Raw genomic sequence first — 23,445 nt, forward strand, 5'->3', positions numbered from 1 at the left:
GATAAAAATGAATTAAAAATGAAACAGTTTTTTTCATTTAAATTGGATTTTTAAAATTTAAAATGGGTTTATTTTAAAAAGATTAAAATTGACAGTCTGTGTTGCCCTAAACTTATTAAAGGCTGTCACAATTATTTAAATTGTAGGCAGCAAACATGTACTGCATAATATTATTTTCAGTATTTAATTTAAAGGAAGTCAAACCACAGAACTGGTGAAAGTCTGGTTAAGTACTTGGAACCAGAATTTGCTGAAGTGTTAAAACAGTTCTGAAGGCAGTACTTTCTTCTGCAGGTGCAGAGAGAATATATTCTTCATTTCAATTTATTCAATTAGTTGAATTCAATGCCTAGTTCATTGAAAGTTAAGAAACCAAATGCAAGTTGAAAACCTGGAGAATTTGTTTTCCTCTTCCAATCTATGAATAAAAACTAGGTGTGAGAGGATGAGATCTATTAGCTCCAAAATCTTCAAGGACATAGTGACCACAAATAACCAGTTCAATTTACTAACTAAAGATATTTTGTTTAATAAATCTATCAGTTTTAAATACAAAACATATTTTGATAAACTTTTTTAATATATCCATTATATTTAAGGTAGTTTTATTTAACAAAAAGTTAAAATGCTGTTTATATGAATAAAGCTCTATACAAACCTCAAGTAAAAAATTAATCTAGTAAATAAGAACTGCATCATTTATCACTTTTTAACATAAATTAGGCATCTGAAAAATTTAATAAAGCCATATAATTGCTTAAATAAATGTGTTCAGAGGTAGTATATCCTCCTGGTTAGCAAAAAGCACCAAATTTAGTGTAAAGGCTATATTTAGTTGCAAATCGGTATTTTTCATGGTTACCAACTAATAAGAATCAACTTTTTTTTAGGAAAATAACTAAAAAGTACAGCTGAAAATCAATTTTATGATGATCTAAATTAAAGTTTCCTACTTGCTGATTTAAATCATGATGAAAATCAATCAATCCTGGTGAATGATGCCTATTGACAGCCCTGGAGGCTGAAATCCTCTATCTACAAAACAAATACTGTTCAGAGTTAGCTACAATGCAAGCTCTACTCCACACTACCAATAACATACTCCCCTACTATACCAATTTTCCTTTTTAATTTAGTTAATGACTGATTTGTTAGAAAAAATACTGAGTATAATGTTGGCAGTTCTAAAGACACTACTGAAATTTAGTCCATTAAAAAAACTTAAAAAGTATTTTTAGGTATAATATCTGCCACTTTTGGTAGATTCACAATAATATTTTCCCACTTTAAAAATGTTTTTCATTCCCCCATAACTGCATTCTACAATTGTCAGATGAAAATGGCTGACTGAGGGGAAACCGTTAAACTCATTATACACCAAGTGTTGTCAAATATACAATGTAAAGAGAATTTTTTTGTCCATCCTTTGCTTACAGTGATCTTAAATGTTACCTGTGTTAATAGTTATGATGGAGTGAACAGCACACACTGGTCCAGCAAGAACTGGGAGGGGCCAGATGGGCCCAAGCTACAAATTTGGCTGCAGACCAGGGACAGTGGTGCTGGAACAGTTTTTAGAGTGGGGGTGCTGCACCTGTGCTCCCCCTTATGCCTGTTTGTGCCCTTCACTGCCCCTAGAGCTGGGGCCGCGATGGGGGGAGAATGATGATGTGAACATGGGTGAGGGGGCTAAGGCTGGGGCCATAGCTGGGGGAGATGCAGAGCCCCAGGTGCAGGGCCAGCAGCTGGGACCCCATGCAAAACTTGGGGGTGCTTCAGAACCCCCTGCACCTCTAGTTCCCACACCTATGGCCAGGGAGTTAATTGATGAGGAACAGGCTCACCAGGAGAGAAACAGGTGGGGTCTATAGAAAACCAGGTGTCTGGCTAGAGAGAGGGACAGCTTCTTAGGAAGGGGAGTCACTCCCTGGAAAGGGGGAGGAGTGTCTGAGGCTGCAGGAAGACAGGCAGCACAGGCGATCTGAGAGGAGGGAGTGGAGAAGCTGGTGAACCTGGCAAACCCAGAGAAGGGCAGAGCCAGTTAGGTAGGAAAAAGCCCAGGGAAACAGCAGCAAGATCAAAGGGAATACTGGCCTAGGCTGAACGTTATAGGGTCCCTGGGCTGGAACCCAGCGTAGAGGGTGGGCATGGGTTCCTCTACTAGACACTGGGTAGTGGTTCAGGGCACTGGAGACACTAGCCGGACAGCTGGTCTGGAAAGACTGTGATTTCCCCGGAATGGGAGGGAGTGAGTGACCTGGCCAGAGGGCCATGGCATGGACTGGAAGAGGCAGCACTGAGAGAGGCCCCATACAGAGAGAAGATGGGTGGACAGACCACTGCGGAGGCTGCAGCACAAGACGGAGATAATCCCCAGAGCAACCAGCAGGTGGTGCCATGAGTGGAGAGGGAATCCTGTCACAAGCATGTAAAAAAATGTTCAAACAAAGGCATAATAAAGATTTTAAATTGAGTGTCCCTTCAAACTACTACACTTACAGTTAGAAGAGAGTACCAACATAGTTTTTATAGGACCCACAAAATAACTTGTGGTAATTTTTCAGTATGATTTAGGGCTTCTTCCTTCACCTAATGAAGTCAATGACAAAGTTTTCATTTACTTTAGTAGTGCAGGATCAAGGTCTTACTGCGTATTTTAAAATACAGACTTAGTTCAAATAGATTTACCCCATCAGATCATAATTTTAAAGGTCAAATTTGGAGCATCAACCACTTTAATAAACCTAACAGCATTTCATACTGTTTTGAGCACCACACTAAGAACAGCTTAATTTTTGGCAGTGGTACTTACCAACTTTTGGCCAGGAGCCACATTAAAACTGAGACACTATCAAGGGCTGTATTCATAACATTGCCTGTCAAAGCCTTCTGGCAGGCCTGGAGAGCTGTCTGTGCACCATACTGATGACCTCAAAGCATTACATGTTGAGATGTCACAGCAGCTATGTCGTCTCCAAAATGGTCATACATTGGATTGTAACTTTTAAAAGAGGCTTAAAACAAGGGAAACAATGTAAACTACACTGGTGGACTGTAGCAAAGACCACAAAAACAGGATGTGGGGTTGAAAGTGATCTGCAAATACTAAGGATTTATTGATTCTTCTTTTGAAATGTTTTTTAGCGATGTGAAAACACCTGTTTTTAAATTGTGACTTTTGTTCTCTGCTCCATGTTCAGAAAACAATAAAATATGTTTTCTTTTACAAGCTTTTACCAGAGAATCCATGCATTTGAATTCAGCTCCATTTAAAGCCACTTTTATTTAAAAAAAATGAAATGGAGGCAAGCTGCTCTATCGGTAAGGATTCAGAAGCTAAGGCAGCATCAGGCTTCCCTTTCTGTAGTTCATAGCTGGGAGGCCACTTAATTGAAATTGCAGTCAACGCTTTGATCTTTCAAGTTATTTTCATGTTGTGGGCCTTATGCAGAAGAGATACTGGATGTGCACTATTTTCTTCTCCTCTCATTTATACATTTCCTTACTGAAAAGACCATGTCCCTGATCCACACTAGTTACATTAGTTTATTTGGTGTAACAAGTGTACATACATAGACTCCCCTTTGCCAGCTAATTTGACTAGTACAGTGCAAGTAATTACAGTATCTATTTATTGTATGGATAATTTTTTTTTAGAAAATTCTTAATAGGACTGAAATAAAAAAGTTAATAGGACTATTTCTATCTCATACATTAAACCTATCAATGGAAGTTGTGATATTTTGCTAGGCACATCGTACTGCAACAGATCTTTCCTACCAGATAGGTTGGCACTAACTGAAGGTATTTTTTAATTAAAGATGCAATATTATAGAAATGTTAAAGAATCATTAGCGGATTAGAACCTGGGAGAGAATCTCTGTGAATTTTCAGGTCTTGCCATACAAGCAGCGTAAAGAATTGTTCTTTTGAAAGTTGGCTTTTGGGGCAAGACCCGCCCCATCTTTCCCCGGGACTCTTGCTCTATTAATTAGTTACATTTAGAGTATTTTAAAAAATAAAAACCATGCACGTGATATGGACATCCTAATAGGCTTCACCTAAATTATGCTATTTCATAAAAATGCTTTGGGCAGCATTCATTAACAATGAAACAGAGGTTACACAGTGCTTAGCCTAAGCTTTCAACACATTTGTAACAGTGCATTTGTTTTCATGTCAATGCCAAGTAGGTGGCTCACTAATGGACTGCTCTGCTCAGTTGTAATATTCGATGAGCAGTACATGATTCTATATAAGCAGACTCTCTTCCAGGTCAAATGCTTTATGTGAACAAATGTGGCTCTTGGATATGAAAACTTGCATTTGGCATTCCAACTCTTTGCTAATACATCTTTTTCCTTCAACCCTTTACCTTTCTAAGCCAGTTCCTAACAACGAAGCAAAACTGTTTTTCAAAAGGCAACTTCAGGACTTTGAATTGTAAAGTCTAAACTATTTTCTGAAAGACAAGTTCCCCGAAGTACTGCAGCACTAGAAAGAAAAGGGCAATATTTTTATTATAAACATCATCTCTGAAATTTGTAATAAAAGGCCTGATGTTAGTGTTTTTGTATATATACACACACACACACACACACACACACACACACACACACACATACTAAGCTTAGGGCTGGAGAAAAAGCTGCACATTTTGTAATCTATGCTGCTTTTTAAATTTCTGGAGATATCTGTAAACATATTACCTAAAGTGAAAAACTCAACTCAGCCTTAGCCACAGGGTCATGATTAGCACCTTCATAAAAATTACTTGCTACCCTTTTTGGCAATCTTAGCAGAGAAAGCATGACCACTAAAATATCCTCTCTTTCTTATCCTTAAGTCCAAGGCAGGGTTGAAGCTAATTATCGTTATTTGTATTATCATAGCACCTAGGACCCCAGCCCTGGACCAGGACCCCACTGTAGTATGTGCTATACATACACAGAACAAAAAGATGGTCCTTGCCTTAAAGAGCTTACAATCCAATTATAAGACCAGAGACTGATACATACAGATGGTGGAACGCAAGGAAACAATGAGACAATATTGGTTAGCACGACAGGCAGTGGTACGAGCACATCTGCAGCCTAACCACCTAAGTTTTTATAGGCATAATGGAAAAGTTGAGTTTTAAGGAAGGATTTGAAGGTGGATAATCAGTTAGCTTTGTGGATGTTTATGGGGAACTCCCTCACCCCCAAGCGTGAGGGACAGCCTGGAAAGGTGCTTGTTTGAAAATTAAGTAGTGGGTGATAGAGGCTGGCATCATGTGCCAATTGGAGGCAAGGGAAGTCCTCTTAATAATGATTGGAAGCTGATAGGGGTGTGTGTGTGTGTGTGGGGGGGGGAAATAGGTCGTGAAGGGCCTCAAAAGTGAATACAAGTAGCCTATTTTTTATCTGAAAGAAAAGGAGGAACCTGTGGAGAGATTCAAAGAGAGGGATGACATGCTCAAAACAGCTGGATAGGAAAATGATCTTTGCAGCAGCATTCTGAATTGATACAAGCAGGGCAGGATTGCATTTGTCAAGTGTACTGAGGTTCTGGGGTAGAATGTCACTGTAAGAGTGCAAAGTACTACAGTTTTTTTCTTAATTTACAGAGACTATGCCAGGGGTTCTCAAACTGGGGGTTGGGACCCCTCAGGGGGTTGCAAGGTTATTATATGGGGGGGTTGCAAGCTGTCAGCCTCCACCCCAAACTCTGGTTTGCCTCCAGCATTTATAATGGTGTTAAATATATTAAAATTTATTTTTAATTTACAAGGGGAGCCACAGTCAAAGGCTTGCTATGTGAAAGGGGTCACCAGAAGGCCCGCCCGGGGTGGAGGGGCAAGTGGGGCAATTTGCTCCAGGCCCTGGGCCCCCCGGGGACCCCCATGAGAGTGTTTCGGGGCCCCTGGAGTGGGGTCCTTCACTTGCTCCAGGGGTCCCAGAAAACTCTCGCAGGGCCCTGGACCCTGGTGCTTCTTCCACTCCAGGCCTTCGGTGGCAATTTCGAAGTGGGGGGGTCCTTCCGCTCCAGGACCCGCCGCCGAAGTGCCCCAAAGACCTACGGTGGGGGGTCCTTCCTCCCTGGGACCCCTGCCGCCAAAGACCCCAGGCCCCCTGAATCCTCTGGGTGGTCCTGGTACAGCATGTTTCATAAAAACTGTATTCTAAAATGCTTTACATAGCTGTGTTAATTCCCAGATAAAAGCAACATTAAAGCTGAGTTAAGGCTGAGAATACATACTAGTAACTTTGGTTAAAATACATTACAAGGATGTTGCAGTTATCCAGAAAGTAAGTATTATAAGCACAGGAAATTCAGAATTAAGGTTACATTTTGAGGAAATCCAAACAAGTTAATGGATGAAAAATCACATTTAGGGCATCTAAACAATTTTAATTCTATCTTGTTGTAACACTGTGCAACAATCGTATGACTACAGTTAAAGCTTTTTAATGTTTGTTGGTCCCAAATTACAATAAAACTGATTTTAAAGATATGTTAGAATTTTCTTTTCTTTCCCCTCATTGTGTGTTTGTTTTTTTAATTAAAGTTTTCATACATGAACAGTAAATGAGAAACCAAAGAGAAAGTTACAAGGTGATATCTCCAATTTATTTGAAGATATCTTCCTTGAATCATTTTTTATTTTAACTTGGATGGATGCATTCACTGGTATGCTCTGGATACCTTATGCTACTCTGGAGCAGCACAAAGCAGCCAGACATTCTGGCTAGTTAAAATGGGTGTAAAGATAGTTTGCATTACTGTAGCAGCAAAAAGTAACTTGAGTATATACTCAAGATTGCCCATTCCTCCTGTGCTCTTAATTTTCCTGGCCTCTTGCACCTCCCTACTTCCTATAGTACACCCCCTGCCACAGTCCTTTGTCTGCCCTGACTCAAGATTTACATATACACATCACAGTTTCCCCTCTCCACAATATACACCCCTAGTTTCCTCATCTTACTTTCTTTATTGAACAGGCCTGGTAAAATGGGTAGCTTTTGAAAAGAAATATCCAGGATTAATCGTCTTTCTGCTACTAATTTTCATAAGTAAAAGTTTATCTGTCAGCAGAGACTGATGAGTAATATTTTATTACAGAAAATTACATATAAAACTGCATTCTTCCTAAACTGCTGCCACAGCCTATTGTTCTCAATGTGAATGAAGCCACAGTTTCCCTTTTTCAAACGGCATCCACTTTCAATTGTTTCCAGAATAAATTCAACAGCTAGTTTTAAGAGCCGCTATTAGCCTCAGCTCCATTGAGGACAGGCAATAGGGCTTCTCAACATGGCTAATCTGTGCAAGATACAAGAACGGCCATACTGGGTAGGACTAATGGTCCACCTAGCCCAGTATCCTGTCTTTCAACAGTGGCCTATACCAGATGCTTCAAAGGGAACGAATAGAACAGGACGATCATCAAGTGATCCATCCTCTGTTCTTCTGTCCCAGCATCTGGCAGTCAGAGGTTTAGGGACAACCAGTGCATGGGGTTGCATCCCTGACCATCTTGGCTAATAGTCATTGATGGACCTATCCTCCATGAACTTATCTAATTCTTTTTAGAATCCAGTTATACTTTTAGACTTCACAACATCCCACAGCAACGAGTTCCACGGGCTGACTGTGCATTGTGTGAAGAAATACTTCTAATGTTTGTTTTAAACATGTTGCATATTAATTTAATTGGGTGATCTCTGGTTCTTGTGCTATGTGAAAGGGTAAATGACACTTCCTCATCCCCTTTCTCCACACCATTCATGATTTTATAGATCTCTATCATATTGTCTTAGTTGTCTCTTTTCCAAGATGAACGGTCTCAGTCTTTTTAACATCTCCTCATATAGAAACTATTCCATACCCTTAATAATTTTTGTTGCCCTTCTCTACATCTCTTTCATTTCTAATGTTTCTTTTTGAGATGGGGTGACCATAAATGCATGCAGTATTCAAGGTATGGGCATACCATGGATTTATATAGTGGCATTGTATTTACTGTTTTATTATCTATCGCTGTTCTAATGGTTCCTAACATTCTGTTAGCTGTTTTGAGTACTACTGCACATTGAGTGGATGTTTTCAGAGAACTATCCATGACGACTCCAAGATCTCTTTCTTGAGTGGTAACAACTAATTTAGACCTCATCATTTTGTATGTATAGTTGGAGTCTGCTTTGGATTTAACTATCCTGAATAATTATTTATCATCATCTGCAAACTTTGGCACCTGATTGTTTACCCCTTTTTCCAGATCATTTATGAATATGTTGAACAGCACTGATCCCAGTGCAGATCCCTGGGGACACTGCTACTTACCTCTTTCCATTCTGAAAACGGACCATTTCTTTCTACCCTTTGTTTCCTATCTTTTAACCAGTTACTGATCCATGAGAGGACTGTCCCTCTTACCCCAAGACTGCTCACTTTGCTAAGAGCCTTTCGTGAGGGACCTTATCAAAGGTTTTCTGAAAGTCCAAGTACACTGTATCTACTGGGTCACCCTTATCCACGTTTATTGACACCCTCAAAGAATTCCAATAGATCGATGAGGCATGATTTTCCTTTACAAAAACTGTGTTGACTCTTCCCCAATATATTGTGTTCATCTATGTGTCTGATAATGCTCTTCTTTAATATAGTTCAACCCAATTTTCCGGGTACTTTTCCTGGAAGTTAGACTTACGGGCCGATAATTGCCAGGAGCACCTCTGGAGCCTTTAAAAATATTGGCATTACATTAGTTATTCTCGAGTCATCGGTACAGAAGCTGATTTAAGTGATAGTTCACAATTTCATATTTGAGTTCCTTCAGAACTCTTGGGTGAATACCATCTGGTCCTGGTGACTTATTATTGTTTAATTTGTCCATTTGCTCTAAAACCTCCTGTACTGAAACCTTACTCTGGGACAATTCCTCTGATTGGTCACTTAAAAAGAAGCCTTAGGTGTGGGAATCTCCTCACGTCCTCTGCAGTGAAGAATGACACAAAATATTCATTTAGCTTGTCTGCAATAGCCTAATCTTCCTTGGGTGCTCCTTTAGCACCTCAATCATCCAGTAGCCATATGATTGTTTGGCAGGCTTCCTGCTTCTCATGTAATTAACATTTTTTTTTGGCTGTTAGTTTTTTATGTCTTCTGCTAGTCTCTCTTCAAATTCTTTTTTGGTCTGCCTAATTATACTTTTACACTTGACTTGCCAATGTTTATGCTCCTTTTAATTTTCCTCATTAGGATTTGACTTCAAAATATTAAAGGATGCCTTTTTAGCTCTAACCACTTCTTTCACTCTGTTTAGCCATGGTGGCATTTTTTTGGTTCTATGTTTTTTAAATTTAGGGTATACATTTAATTTGAGCCTCTGTTATGGTGTTTTTTAAAAAGTTTCCATGCAGTTTGCAGGCATCTCATTCTTGCGACTATTCCTTTTAATTTCTGTTTAAGTAGCTTCCTCATTTTTGTGTAGTTCCTCTTTCTGAAGTTTAATGTTACTGTGGTGGTGTTCTTTGGTATTTCCTCCCACCCATGACAAGGATGTTAAATGCAATTATATTATGGTCACCATTACTGAGCGGTTCAGCTATAATTACCTCTAGGACCAGACCCTGTGCTCCACTTAGACCTAAATCCCTTGTGTTCTAAGACTAACTGCTCAAAGAAGCATTCATTAATGGTGTCTAGAAATTCTCTCTCTACATCCCTCCTGAAGTGACATGTATCCAGCCAACATAGGGATAGTTGAAATCCCCCATTATTATTGCGTTTTCTATTTTATAGCCTTTCTAATCTCCCTGGGCATTTCATGATCACCTTCACCATACTGGTCAGGTGGTCAGTAGTATATTCCTCCTCTTATTTTTCAGGCATGGAATTTCTATCCATAGAAATTCTATGGTACAGTTTGATTCATTCAAGATTTTTTCCATACTTGACTCTAAGTTTGTTTCAACTATAGTGCCACTTCCCCACCAGCATCACTCATTCTTTCATTCCTATATATTTTGTATCGTGGTATTACAGTGTTATCATTCTATTTCAGCATCTTCAATGACAGGCACTAGAGTTCACCCATCTTATTATTTATACTTCTAGCATTTGTATACAAACTCTTAAAACATTTGTCACTTTTTATCTGTCCGCTTTCATGTGATATAACTGAACTGCACCCTTATTCATTTATGACTACAGTCCTATTGAGAATAATGAGAGATGGCAGCTATTTTGAAAGAGGATAATTTTACATATTACTTGCTGCAGAAAATTATTATTTGTCAGTCCCTGCCAACAGAGAATCCTTCATTTATGATCAATAATGAGGAAAATGACCACTAGGTCTTACATTTCATTTTCAGCAGTAGCCTATGTCACACATCATTAAGCTTTAACGATAAGGGAAGCTTAAAGTATTTGCATTATTAAGATCATTTGGGAACAAAAAATGATCTGAAACCAAAAATGGTGCTAAACTTGTTAATGGTCCCATTAATTAATTTTAACTCAAATGAATTAGCCAATTTACTTATAAAATTTCAGACAACTCAGTCCTTACTCAAAGAGTAAATGTTGTAATTTTGGGGAGAGTATGCTCAATTCTTCAGACATAAAGAGGTTGAACCCCTGCTTTAAGTGCAAAGCTCAACTCAGACTTAACTATAGAATTGTATGTGAGACTTTCATAATAATACAACTGCAGAGTATAACAGCATTATGCTGGGAGGTATTGGTGACTGCATGAATCAAAAAGCTTTTTGAGACTGAGTATTAATTTTATCTTCAATTAACTATTCCTGGGGGCATTCTGCACCAAAATATTAAAAAATCTTCACATACTATTTTAAAATTCTGCAAATTTTGTCAAATAAATGTGGATGCTCCAGCACGTACAGCTCCCCAGACACAGACTAAGTGGTGAGGCTGCACCCAACCGTAACACAGTGCATTGACTGGGTCTGCCACAGAAACACCCCAGGGCCCTTCCCCTCCACATCAGGTGCACCAGGTGTGGGCAGGCAGGCTCCAAGTGTGGAGGGGTTTAGGGGGTGGTGGGATTCAGGTGCGGGTTGAGAGGGTTCTATGTGGGGCAATCTGGGTGCTGGCTGCTCAGTGGGGGAACCAAGTGCGGGGGGGGGAGGGATCTGGATGCACAGGGGCTTGTTAGGAGGTTCTGGGTGCAACGGTAATGGGACTCTACAGGTGGGTCCAGGTGAAGGTGGTTGGGTCTCAGCTGCAGGGGGGGGTCTGGATGGGGGGAGGATAGAGCTCAGCAGGGGAGTTTGGGTGTGGAGGGCTCAGGGGATTGTCCAGATGCTGGGGGAGTGGGGCTCAGGGGGTAGGGATCCAGGTGTGGCTGAGTGGGGTTTGGTGGGGGGGGGGGTGCGGGTGGCTCCTCGGGGGGGGGTCCAGGTGCAAGGGGAGTGGGGCTCATCAGGGGGTTTCTGAGTGTGGGAGGCCATGAGGGGATCTGGATGCCTGGGGTCAGGTGGATGGGAGAGCAGCTCCCTGTACAGGGATCCCTCTCCCTGCAGCTGAGGAGTGATGGGTACAGGAAGGGATAGCAGAGGAGGAGGGAGTTTGCAGAGCTTCCTGCAGCTGTGGGAGAAATCAAGGAGGTCTGACCCAGCTCTGGATGCCATGCAGGGGGAGAGGAAATCCCGTCCTCCCCAGCCCAGCCAAGAGTAGCAGCTGAGCCAGGTGCAGTGTGGGGAGCTGCATCTTCCTCAGTAGCATTAGTAATGCTACATTATAAGTTTGAAAAATACAAATATGCTTTGTTCCATTCAGATTGACCATGATAAACAATTATATTTATATTTCACCAGTAAGAGTTCTCCAGCTGACAGAAAAGACAATACGGTGTGTTACTTCTTGTCAACAAATATTTTTTGCTGCTAGTTCATGAGTTCAGACTCAGAGAATCTCAGAGTACTTTTCTTACCCAACCATCTTCCCCCCGATTTCAGCCTGTTTTTAAAGCCATTTGAGGATCGCTGCTCTCAGTAGCACTGTTTTGGTATCCATTATTTAGTCGAAACAATCCCAACCCTTCGTTTTAAAATAAGAGTAATTTTTATTAATTATACTGAAATACAATTACAAATGGATTAGGTGCCAGATGTTGCCTACAAGCAAAAGGGCCTTGGAGAGTATATATAGGCAAGATGGCCATGCATGCCAGGTGCTACACAGCTTTGATTGCTGTGCAAGTTCTCAGCTCCAGCTATGAAGTAATGCTGTAATAAATTCAATGAGCAGAAAACACACCCAGGGAGCAAAATAATCGCAATTAGTCCAGTGCACTGCACAGAAGACTGGCCTAATTTAAAAAATGTTTTGCAAAGCAATTCTCATCTACTATCAAAAGGATTACAGAGAGCAAAAGGTAAAGTTGCATCTTTGAGATATGTGCAAAGGAAAGCAAGAGTGTCAACACAAAAATGGGTACACTAAACTCTCCCGTCAAATGCTAGGATGCAGAGCATGCTCTCAAAGATTATCCCAGACCTTCTATCACCATCTGAATTTCATTCTTTGTTTAAACAAGAACAAGTGATGTTTTAAATCAAATATTAACAATACACATCAACAATTAGAAGACACAAAAACCCCTCAGTTATGTCCTGATGCAGTAGGTTTATGATCAACTGACATTTTCATTGTTATAATGTCGTCTCACTTGTTAGTACTTTTTCCTTTGGTAAAATTTATTTAACAGGTGTGTGTGTGTGTGTGTGTGTGTGTGTGTGTGTGTGTGTGTGTGTGTGTTTCTCTTTCAGTGGTAAATCTTACCCAGCAACAGTCATGGAAGGAAGAATGCTCTGGATATCAGTATGTCCCAAATGACAATGATTTGTATACTTGTTACACTAATACAAAGCTCTGAGATAATCACCACCTTGGAGGATCAGACATACATGGAGACTTTAAATGCACCTTTAACTGTCCCAAGATGATTATTTTATGAGCACTTCACTTCCTATAATACCTCTGTGCTTCCTAAGCATGGATAGTTTGAATTCTCCTCTTTTCTGAGCAAATTTAAAACATCTAATATATACACAAACACATAGGCAAAGGCTATAAAAGATAAACCAAACAAATACACCCACACACACCCACGCATATAATAACCACACCACCATCCTGTGATCAGGCACTTCTAATAACCTGTCAGCATTTGCACTCTCTCTGGGTTAATGATATCAAAAGAGAGAAAATCTTCCATGTTAAGGACCTGCTATATATTCGAAAAGCCACAAATATGTTCTGTTCTTTCTATAATATTGGGCTACACTTTCACCTAAGAATGCAATACATGGCTCATTAAGGGCTTGTGAGGATTTGGGGAATCTATGTACAACTCATGAATTGTTATTCATTGTTTGAGACAATGAACTGTATGTCTGGTTAAGCCCAGATGCTTATCTGAACTATGTTCTTGCACACCCTGATACTTCTTGTCCTAACGAGACAGGGGAGTGGCATCTGTATGTCCAATTATGAATAGGTTGATCATTAAAGACTATCAGCAACTGAACAGAACTTGCCCAAGCAAAACAAATGGGCACTGTATCCTAGATAGAACCAGTTTTCTTCAACTTTTCTGTACCGTAGGTGGTTAGAAGAAATGGAATTTCCCCAGGAGAGGGAACAAAGAGACGAAGTATCGACGCAGCCCTTTAAAAACACAGAGGGCATGTCTTCATTAGCAACGGCAGTGCTTTAACGTGGCTGTGTAGTCGTGGCACCAGCGAGAGAACTCTCCCAGTGCTATTAAAAAAACCTATCTCCATGAGGGGCGTGGCTACCATCACTGTAGCACTGTCTACACTGCCACGTTACAGCACTGAAACTTGCAGCACTCAGGGGGGTGTTTTTTCATACCCCTGAGCGAGAAAGCTGCAGCGCTGTAAAGTGGCAGTGTAGGCAAGGGCTGAGACTGGGTCCTTCAGACAGGCAGAAAGGTTGGGGCAGGAGAAAGGAGCATGCTTTTGTGGCAGAGGAGACCTTTTTGACTACTGGATTAGAGCAAGCTGAAGGAAGCTGGTTGCAAGAAGGAGAGTGAGAGACTCTGTAACTCAAACTATAAACTGCGGGGGAGGGGGATCATGGACACTCTGAAAGGACACTGATCGAAATCCAAAAAGAATGTTCATGAGTGCTAAAGAAACTGAAGCAGATAAAAGCATGTCAGTGTTTCTTATTTTGCCTACATCTGCATATCTCTTGTGCTGTCTATAGTAAAGAGTAATTATGCTAGAAACTTTTGCAAAGCCTGTGTCTGTTTGCTTCTACAATCATGTGTCCCTGAAGAGGTGACATGTAAACCAGTATCAGAGGGGTAGCCGTGTTAGTCTGGATCTGTAAAAGCAGCGAAGAATCCTGTGGCACCTTATAGACTAACAGACATTTTGGAGCATGATCAGCATGACGTTTTGGACCCACGAAAGCTCATGCTCCAAAAAGTCTGTTAGTCTATAAGGTGCCACAGGATTCTTTGCTGCTTTTATGTAAACCAGTGTGTCCACAAGGTTAGATCTCTGGGAAAGTGTGCTTAATCACCTGGGGATTCTGGGGGAGTAGGCACTACCCTCAGAGTTCAGACAGTTGGACCACAGTGTGAGCCCTCAGGGGACGAGACTAAAGAGAGGGCGCCTAGAAACTCAGAGCCAAAGGCAGTGCACACGGGTAAGTTTAAAAATACATGGATCTAGTATTGGGATCCAAACACAGTAGCCTCGTGAGTGCCTAGCAAGGGGAGCTCAACTAGGGCTGTGACAGGGCTCTATTTCCTACAGTGAAACGCTGGGAGGGAGCCAGGGCCCAGAAAACTGAAATATTCGCCTTGCAGAGTTTCCAATTAATGTTCTCAAACACTGACCACCGACACTTCTGCCTGCACAATCGCCAAGCCCCATCACACGAATAGGCTGTAGATGTGAAGGAGTTAATCCAGAGCATTAATGAAAAATACTGGGGAATAAATCTGGCACATTTCTGGGTTGTTTCATATCTGCATCCCAATGGTGCTCTCAACACATCATTAAAGCTGAGGTATTTAAGAGATACCCAAATCAACCAGATAACATTCTTACTGAAAAGGCCTTTTGTTAATAACTACCCTCACAACAAAGCCTGTCACTAACTTTAGCATTCTTCAATGCCTGTAAGAGATCATTCAGTTAATGAAGGCTAGGCTGTGTTGCAGACGGGCTAGTTGGCACGACTTTATTTGTAACAAGTTTTTTTAAATACAAACATACAAAGTTTTATATATCATTCTACCCCTTTCCCACAACTGTTTGCATGTCAATTGTCTTCTGAGATTGTAAATTCTTTTAGGCAGGTACCTTATCTTCAGATGTGTATTTATAGGGTTCAGCACAATGGGGTCCTGATCATCACTGGAGTATAAAAATTATTAAACAATCCTGAAGTATTAAAGAGCAAACAGTAAAATAAGTACTAAAATAGGCTACACTGCAGTGATCCAGAGGTCTTGTATATATTTCAAGATTATTTTTAAAGATAACTGGTGGTGACTGGATGCTGCATAGGAACGTAACAAACGGCCTTTCATTTCTAGATCAGTGGTCCAAATCCGGACCAGGCTCACACTGACTGAAAAGACACTATTTGATGGCTATTAGCTGTCCACAAAGTGAGTTGGTAGTTTTGGTTCAGTTCTTGTTCTTTAACAGCTGAGATGGTCAGTTTTATTGTGCGCTGATGAATAAGCAGTTCTGAGAGAAGCAGCCAATCAGGGTGGAAGAATTCTTATAATTAAGATCTGTTCAGAAATAAGAGCAATTTGTGCAATGGCATCATGAAGAATTATAGTATTTCTCAGCAAGTTAACAGTATGCAGCACACAGTAGATTCTTGTAATCTAACTGGGGACGGTTATTAGTCAAACTGAGTGCACGGATTTGTATTGTATATGGTTGACAAATAACCATAATCATATAAATCAGACCCCAGACGGCCCAAGTTTAAGGGAATGTAGTATACTGATCACAACCATATAGCATCCCAGCACACTAACTGGCTGACAGAATTACATTTCACTATATTCCAGCACAGACAGTAAAACAAATCTCACATCCAGTTCTAACTTAAGTTTAACATAGAGAAAGTGTGAATTGACAATGCTGAGTTGCTAACCTTTCACTGACAGTCTCATATGGTTTGCATGTGGTTACACAAAACTAGCAACAATAAATTCCTGAAGTAACTTTTTATTCCCAAAGTAGCAATTAAGTTTTACTATCCAATAAAGTGTGAAACTCCTGACAGTGACCATTCTCGAATGTAAGTTACACAGTAGATATGTACACCAACAGGACCCGACATTAAAATACTATTTTTAAAGATCCTGGTGAAAGCCTGTAGTAATGAGGTGAATCTTCCCTTTACTACCTTTAATATGTTATTTCCAAAACTTGGATAGCAATCTTATAGCACTAACAAAGAAAAAAGAGTCTATTTTTAAACCAACCAATAGCAGAATTGACTTTATTGATCATTCAGCCATATGGACAAAATCTTAGTTTCCAAAAAGCAATGTCTATGGATGCTGGCATCTATACCCTTTGATTTTATTACACTGATCAGTGGAGATTTTCAGTTGTAAGGCTCAAATGGGAATTATTATTTTTCAAGATCTCCAAGGCAGCAAAGAATGTCAGCTTTTGAGTGACATGTGGCAACAAGTGAAGAATTTAAGTTTGTGGGAGACATGCTTATAATTCAAATAACCTGTCTTGATTTAAAATGCATGATAGAACTTCTGCTATCCTTTCAAAATGAAGAATTTGTTTCTAAGCATGTATCTCATTTGGGAAAATCACAGTTTAAGGGTTGCACTCATAGTGCCTGATCCAAAGCCCACTGACTTCAACAGGCCATGGATGAGATCCACAGTTATCTTCAAGACAGAATGACCCAAAGGTGGAGGGAGCCTGCTCAAACTGATTCGAACAGCAGAATTCCACTGTCTTTTTTTATTTTTAGGATAATAACATCATTATTTAAAGCATTTAGACCTCTGAGTGGCTAAAATAATGCTCCTGAGAAAAAAACCATTTAATTTAAAGTGTATTTTGCTTTCTCTCCTTTTTCCTGCAGCAATCAAAGTTCCAAAGGTCAACTTATTTAAAACAGAAGCAATCTTTTAGTGAGAAATCTAATAAAACAAATTACTATTATTTTCCCATTCTTTTTTTCATCAACACACTGCAGGCTTGCGGACTCAGAAGAGAAGGGGCCAAGTGAATCTTGTAGACATGCCAGAGATATTACTTCTCTGGTTACTATTACAGTGTATGCTGCAGGAACTAGTAATAATATGCTTGGGAAAGGTCCATTGATCTCATAATAACATCTCTTACAAAGCAGGGACCTGACTCTGAAAACCCTTTATAGCATCAATAAGAGTTTTCATGATCAGGACCTCATGGTTGCTATGACACTATGGGCTTATGTGACCAAGTCACCTGGTACTGGACTCCATCTTGTTTAAAGGCGTGGGAACCAAGCTTGTAGACAAAGAGTTCCTGCACAGGGCTGTCCTTAGGCATACACTGCCTATGCGGCTGCGTAGGGCACCAGAAAATTTGGAGCATCCCTGGGTCTTAAGTGTCCACCCTCCCGTCTCTTCCTGTCTCTGTTCTGACCCTTCTTGCAGGCTCCCACAGCTACCTGCTGCAGCCTGGTGACTCTTACTCCGGAGGGGATCTAGTAACTTAAAAGTGAAAAAGCCTTCCAGCCTGCCAGACCTATCAGCACAACATTGAAACTGTTAAAGAGCCATTCAAGTGGTAATGAAGCCATTTAACAGGCATTTGCCAAACCCCAGGTATATATTCTCAGTTTCTGAATTTGCTAACAAAAACAGTTGTGCATTACTGTAATATTTACTCAGAACATGTTAGTCTACAGGACCTTAGTTTAAAATTTACTTTATAAATATTTCATTAGAAGACTACTGAAGATTATAAAATCACATCTCTGAAAAATCCTTGCATAGATCCACAATCTGCGTATTCATCTTCATCTTTAAATGCTTGGATCTCCAGACATAGTTTTTTCAAATAAATCCTTCAAAAGACCAGTCATCTAAAATACACATTTTAATTTTAATTATTATAGTACAAAAAACTTGTTTCCAAAATGTTCCTGTCCATCTCTTTCTTCCTTCACACCCTCTGTTGGAGAGAGGCTAGCTCTTAACGGGACAACACTACTTTCCTTCCAGATAGCTGGACAAATGAGTTTCCTTTTCTTTACTTCTGACTATTTGATGAACTAGTTTTAAGAAAACCCACCAGCAAAATCAGTACCTCAGTAAGATATAAAATCCTTTATTATGCCTAAAATCTTTGGAAACATATTTTTTAAAGTTGGTGAAATTTCATAAATATGTCTGTTGTTATGGAGATCACACAAAGTAAATTAGTGTTCCCTTTTCCTAAAAGCAATGAACACTTATGAACACGCTAAACCTCTGTGACTGATTAATTTAAAATAATGTCTTTGTTTCAATGAGTTAAATATGTAGCAATCTGGAATGATTACTTTATGAAGGTTTAAGAGTACATTTAAAATATAAAATCAGCTCAGAAATACTGATTATGAAAATGTAAAACAGAAGAGCTGCATCATGTATTCCATAATATTTAATGTTGTATTCAGCAGGACAGCTGACTTACCCTTAATACAAAGTTTTTGCAAATAAATCTATGACAAACGTCAGGGTATATTAAAATACCTGTGACTGACATTTTTTATTCCTAAATTTAGTGCTTTTTATTAGGTACCTTCTGCATGCCCAGTCTTCACCTTCTGGCATGCAGTGGAAAACATGCTCCATTATCTTTTGAAAAAAACCAAAACTTTTCTTCAATTTCTTTCTAATGTCATTTGCTTCATTTTGGTTCAGGGATTTGGCTGGAAGGGGGTATGCAGGGAGGAGGAGGAGGAGAGAGACAGTGGAGAGGGGCGGGGCCTGGGCAGAATGGGGTGGAGTATAGGTGGGGCCACAGGTAGAAGAGGTGGGCTGGGGAGCTAACCTCACAAGAGGCAGCATCACCCACCACCCATGACAGCAGGTAACAGCAGGTCGGCTCCTGCATACTCAGTGTGCGCTGCAGTGTCCAAAGGCAGGGGCCATATTTACAGAGCCGAATGCGCCGGTGCCGCACATTCTGTGTGAGGGAGCTGGTAAGGGCTCTCTGCAGGGATACTGTGACTCTCCGCCACCGCGAGGTGGGCTGGGCAGCTTGGTATCTTTGCTGCCTCATCCCCCCCAAGGTTGCGAGCCTGGCCTGCCGTTGGGCATAGGAGCACCAGTTGAATAATACTGCGTAAGGCGCCATAAATCCTAAGGACAGCCATGTTCCTGCCCTATGCAAAAACTATTTAAGGCAGGGGAGTGACATGATCATGGCTCTTCACTGATTCCCTGCCTAAAGGAGACTCTTGGAAACAAGGACTGAACGAGTGGGAAGTGCTGGACCCAGGCTATAGAGATTTCTAGCTTGTGAAAGGAATACGTGAGGTTTTAAGCTGCAAGCAATGCAGCTTGCCCCTTAAGAGCCTGCAGCTGGCTTAAATCATAATTTAGGGTGAGAATTTGCTACTCATTTCCAATCTCTTTAGTATATTAAGCTTAGATTGCATTTTTGTTTATTTGCTAGGTAACCTGCTTTGATCTGTTTGCTATCCCTTACAATCACTTAAAATCTATCTTTTGTAGTTAATAAATTTGCTTTATCACAAACCAGTGTGGGAGTTACAACTTGGGGCAAAAAGCTGTTGTATATTCTCTCTCCACATCGAGCTTATGCTGTACAGCTCTCTGTGGCGCACAAGACGGTATAATTTTGGGTTTACACTCCAGAGAGGGGTGTGCTCTTGAGTAGCTGGGCAGTTCCTCAGCTGTAGCCTCCTCATGCAGAGCGGATCACAGCAGCCTGTAAGTTCTGAAGCTGGGTATGTCTCTACCTGTGTGTATGCTGGTGAAAGAGAAAGCTTGGAGAGCGTGGCGACTTATCACAGCCCCACAGTGAGAGAGAGCCCAGGCTGGTGGGTCGGGGGGCTCAGTGATATCCCAGTTCTAGGTGGCATCCTGGAGGGGAACCCATCACAATACCCTCAACCTTATCTCCAGCCTAAAATTTTTTGGTTTTGAAATAATAATAGTTAATGTAGTGGGAAACAAACAAACAACACTACATCTAGAATCCAGTGATAAAGGGCATGAAATTAATTTACAGAAATCTTAAAAGATTTGGCTTATTTAGTTACAGTAGCTAAGCTTAGCTATAATTATAGGCATCTTTAACATATTTGTTCCAGTGGAAAAAACAACACCCTTTTGAAAACTATTTTTTAAAGTAAGTTCCTTAAGCAAGTGATCTTGGGCTAGTCACTTCACCCTCTCTCTCTTTCAGTTTCCCCATCTCTGAAACTGGACTGTTAGAAGGATTAACTAGAGCAGAGGTGGACAACCTGGCTCTGTGGATGAGGGGAAAGCAATGGATGTGTTATTCCTTGACTTTAGCAAAGCTTTTGATATGGTCTCCCACAGTATTCTTGTCAGCAAGTTAAAGAAGTATGGGCTGGATAAATGAACTATAAGGTGGATAGAAAGCTGGCTAAATCGTCAGGCTCAGCAGGTAGTGATCAATGGCTCCATGTTTAGTTGGCAGCTGGTATCAAGTTGAGTGCCCCAAGGGTCGGTCCTGGGGCTGGTTTTGTTCAATATCTTCATTAATGATCTGGAGGATGGTGTGGACTGCACTTTCAGCAAGTCTGCAAATGACACTAAGCTGGGAGGAATGGTACATACACTGGATGGTAGAGATAGGATACAGAGGGACCAAGACAAATTAGAGGACTGGGCCAAAAGAAATCTGAGGAGGTTCAACAAGGACAAGTGCAGAGTCCTGCACTTGGGATGGAAGAATCCCATGCACTGCTACAGACTAGGGACTGAATGGCTAGACATCAGTTCTGCAGAAAAGGACCTAGGGGTTACAGTGGATGAGAAGCTGAATATGGGTCAACAGTGTGCCCTTGTTGCCAACTAGGCTAACAGCATTTTGGGCTGTATAAGTAGGGGCATTGCCATTAGATTGAGGGACGTGATCATTCCCCTCTATTCTGCATTGGTGAGGCCTCATCTGGAATACTGTGTCCAGTTTTGGGCCCCACACTACAAAGAGGATGTGGAAAAATTGGAAAGAGTCCAGCGGAGAGCAACAAATATGATTAGTAGGCTGGAGCACATGACTTATGAGAAGAGGCTGAGGGAACTGGAATTGTTTAGTCTGCAGAGGAGAAGAACGAGGGGGGATTTGATAGCTGCTTTCTACTACCTGAAAGTGGATTCCAAAGAGGATGAATCTAGACTGTTCTCAGTGGTAGCAGATGACAGAACAAGGAGTAATGGTCTCAAGTTGCAGTGGGGGAGGTTTAGGTTGGTTATTAGGAAAAACTTTTTCACTAGGAGGGTGGTGAAGCACTGCAATGGGTTACCTAAGGAGGTGGTGGAATCTCCTTCCTTATAGTTTTTAAGTTCAGGCTTGACAAAGCCCTGGCTGGGATGATTTAGTTGTGGATTGGTCCTGCTTTGAGCAGGGGGTTGGACTAGATGACCTCCCGAGGTCCCTTCCAACCCTGATATTCTATGAACCTGTGGCTCCAGAGCTACCTGTGGCTCTTCAGAAGTTAATATGTGGTTCCTTGCACAGGCACTGACTCCGGGGCTGGAGCTACAGGCACCAACTTTCCAACATGCCAGGGGGTGCTCACTGCTCAACCCCTGGCTCAGCCACAAGCCCTTCTCGCCCCCTCCCCTGAGCCTGCCGTGCCCTGGCTCCTCCCCTCCCCCCAGAGCCTCCTGCATGCCACAAAACTGCTGATGGGGAGGGAAAGGGAGGTGCTGATTGGTGGGGCTGATGGTGGGTGGGAGGTGCTGGGAGCAGAGGGGGAGCTGATGGGGGGCTGTTGATGTATTATCATGGCTCCTTGGCAATGTACACTGGTAAATTCTGGCTCCTTCTCAGGCTCAGGTTGGCACCCCTGAACTAGTGGGTGTTAATAAGGATTAATTAATGTTTGCAAAATGTTTTTGGATGAAAAGTGCTGTAAAAGTGCATTATTACAATATACTGATTTATGCAGGGTGGTCAAATTATCTCAAATAAAAGCTGTTTTTTGGCTATAAACTTATCAGGTCCTAGAGAGAATGTATAGGTTTTATTTTCTGGACAGTGATGTGAAGAGCTCTGTCCACTTCCAGCCATCACTGGATGATGACCTACTTCCCAAATGAGTCAGAAAAGTAACAGCTACTTTTCTGTGGTGCTGCTCCGACTGTGAAATATAAAAAGCTTGTTTCTCCTTTCTCAAGGGAGGCAGAGCTACAAAAACAGGAAAGCAGCAGCGATGCAGAAACCTGCAGGTGATGGTTAAGAGAGGGGAGAATGGAGGAAATTATCTAAAGGAAACTATTTTAAGCAAAAACAGCCAGCTGACAAACACATAACAAATGTATGTAACACTTAAGCTAAGTGAGAATCATGTTTAAGACTCAGGATTAGTACAGAGGTTTAACTTAAAATGTCACTGCTCATTTTGGCTCAATATTTCAAGTTATTTAAATAATTTTAGATGTACAGATATTGACATACAACTTGCACTTGTCTTTAAGCACTGTTGGTGCATGGTGTGATGTCCCTACGCTGTTTATCAATTTCCATGTAGTTCACATCTTGGATACTTTACTACTTAGGCCTTGAAATGTGAAAACCAATCGAGTCCATATTAAGTAGATTAAAAACTGCTTAACTAATATCTTAAAAGTAACTGTAAATGGGGATTCAGTATCCAATGGGAGTGTTTCTAGTGAGGTCCAGCCAGGGTCTGTTCTCGGCTAACTGCTATTAAATATCTTTATTTTCTTCCAGATTATTGATAAAGTCATTACTAGTTACATTTGCTGATCACACAAACATTAGTGGAATGGTAACTAACAATAGGGACATGTCACTTTTTTACAGACAGAGCTGGAATGCTTGGCAAGAGAGGCTTATTTTAACATTGCCAAATACAAGGTCAAATCTAGGAACAGAGAATGTAGGTCACACATAAGATGGGGGACTGGATCCTGGAAAGCAGTAACACTGAAAAAGACGTAGATAGAGTATTGTACTGGGAACTCATGTTAAGCTGGTTATTTACAATTAATGCTAAGAGGGAGAACACGATCCTTGGATGCATAAGAAGGGAAATATCAAGTAGGCGTAAGGAAGTGGTATTATATCTGTTACAGCATTAGTGCGACCATTACTGGAATACTGTGTTCTAGCATCCACACAGTTCAGAAAGAAGCATGAAACTTTTCTAAGGAGTTAAAAACAGGCTACCAGAACG

The 23,445-nt window shown here is 40.9% G+C and overlaps 3 protein-coding genes across 9 annotated transcripts in view; all 3 read right to left on the minus strand.

Moving 5' to 3' along the window:
• The window catches only part of RPS6KA5 (ribosomal protein S6 kinase A5), a 669,794-nt gene that overhangs the window by 179,996 nt on the left and 466,353 nt on the right, over positions 1 to 23,445 (minus strand). The gene's annotated exons all lie outside the window — the stretch shown is intronic.
• Positions 1 to 23,445, minus strand: part of LOC127052409 (uncharacterized) — a 179,864-nt gene that overhangs the window by 60,034 nt on the left and 96,385 nt on the right. The gene's annotated exons all lie outside the window — the stretch shown is intronic.
• Positions 1 to 23,445, minus strand: part of TTC7B (tetratricopeptide repeat domain 7B) — a 330,755-nt gene that overhangs the window by 26,453 nt on the left and 280,857 nt on the right. The gene's annotated exons all lie outside the window — the stretch shown is intronic.

Source organism: Gopherus flavomarginatus, chromosome 5 (genome assembly GCF_025201925.1).
Source record: "Gopherus flavomarginatus isolate rGopFla2 chromosome 5, rGopFla2.mat.asm, whole genome shotgun sequence".
Lineage (NCBI taxonomy): Eukaryota > Metazoa > Chordata > Testudines > Testudinidae > Gopherus > Gopherus flavomarginatus.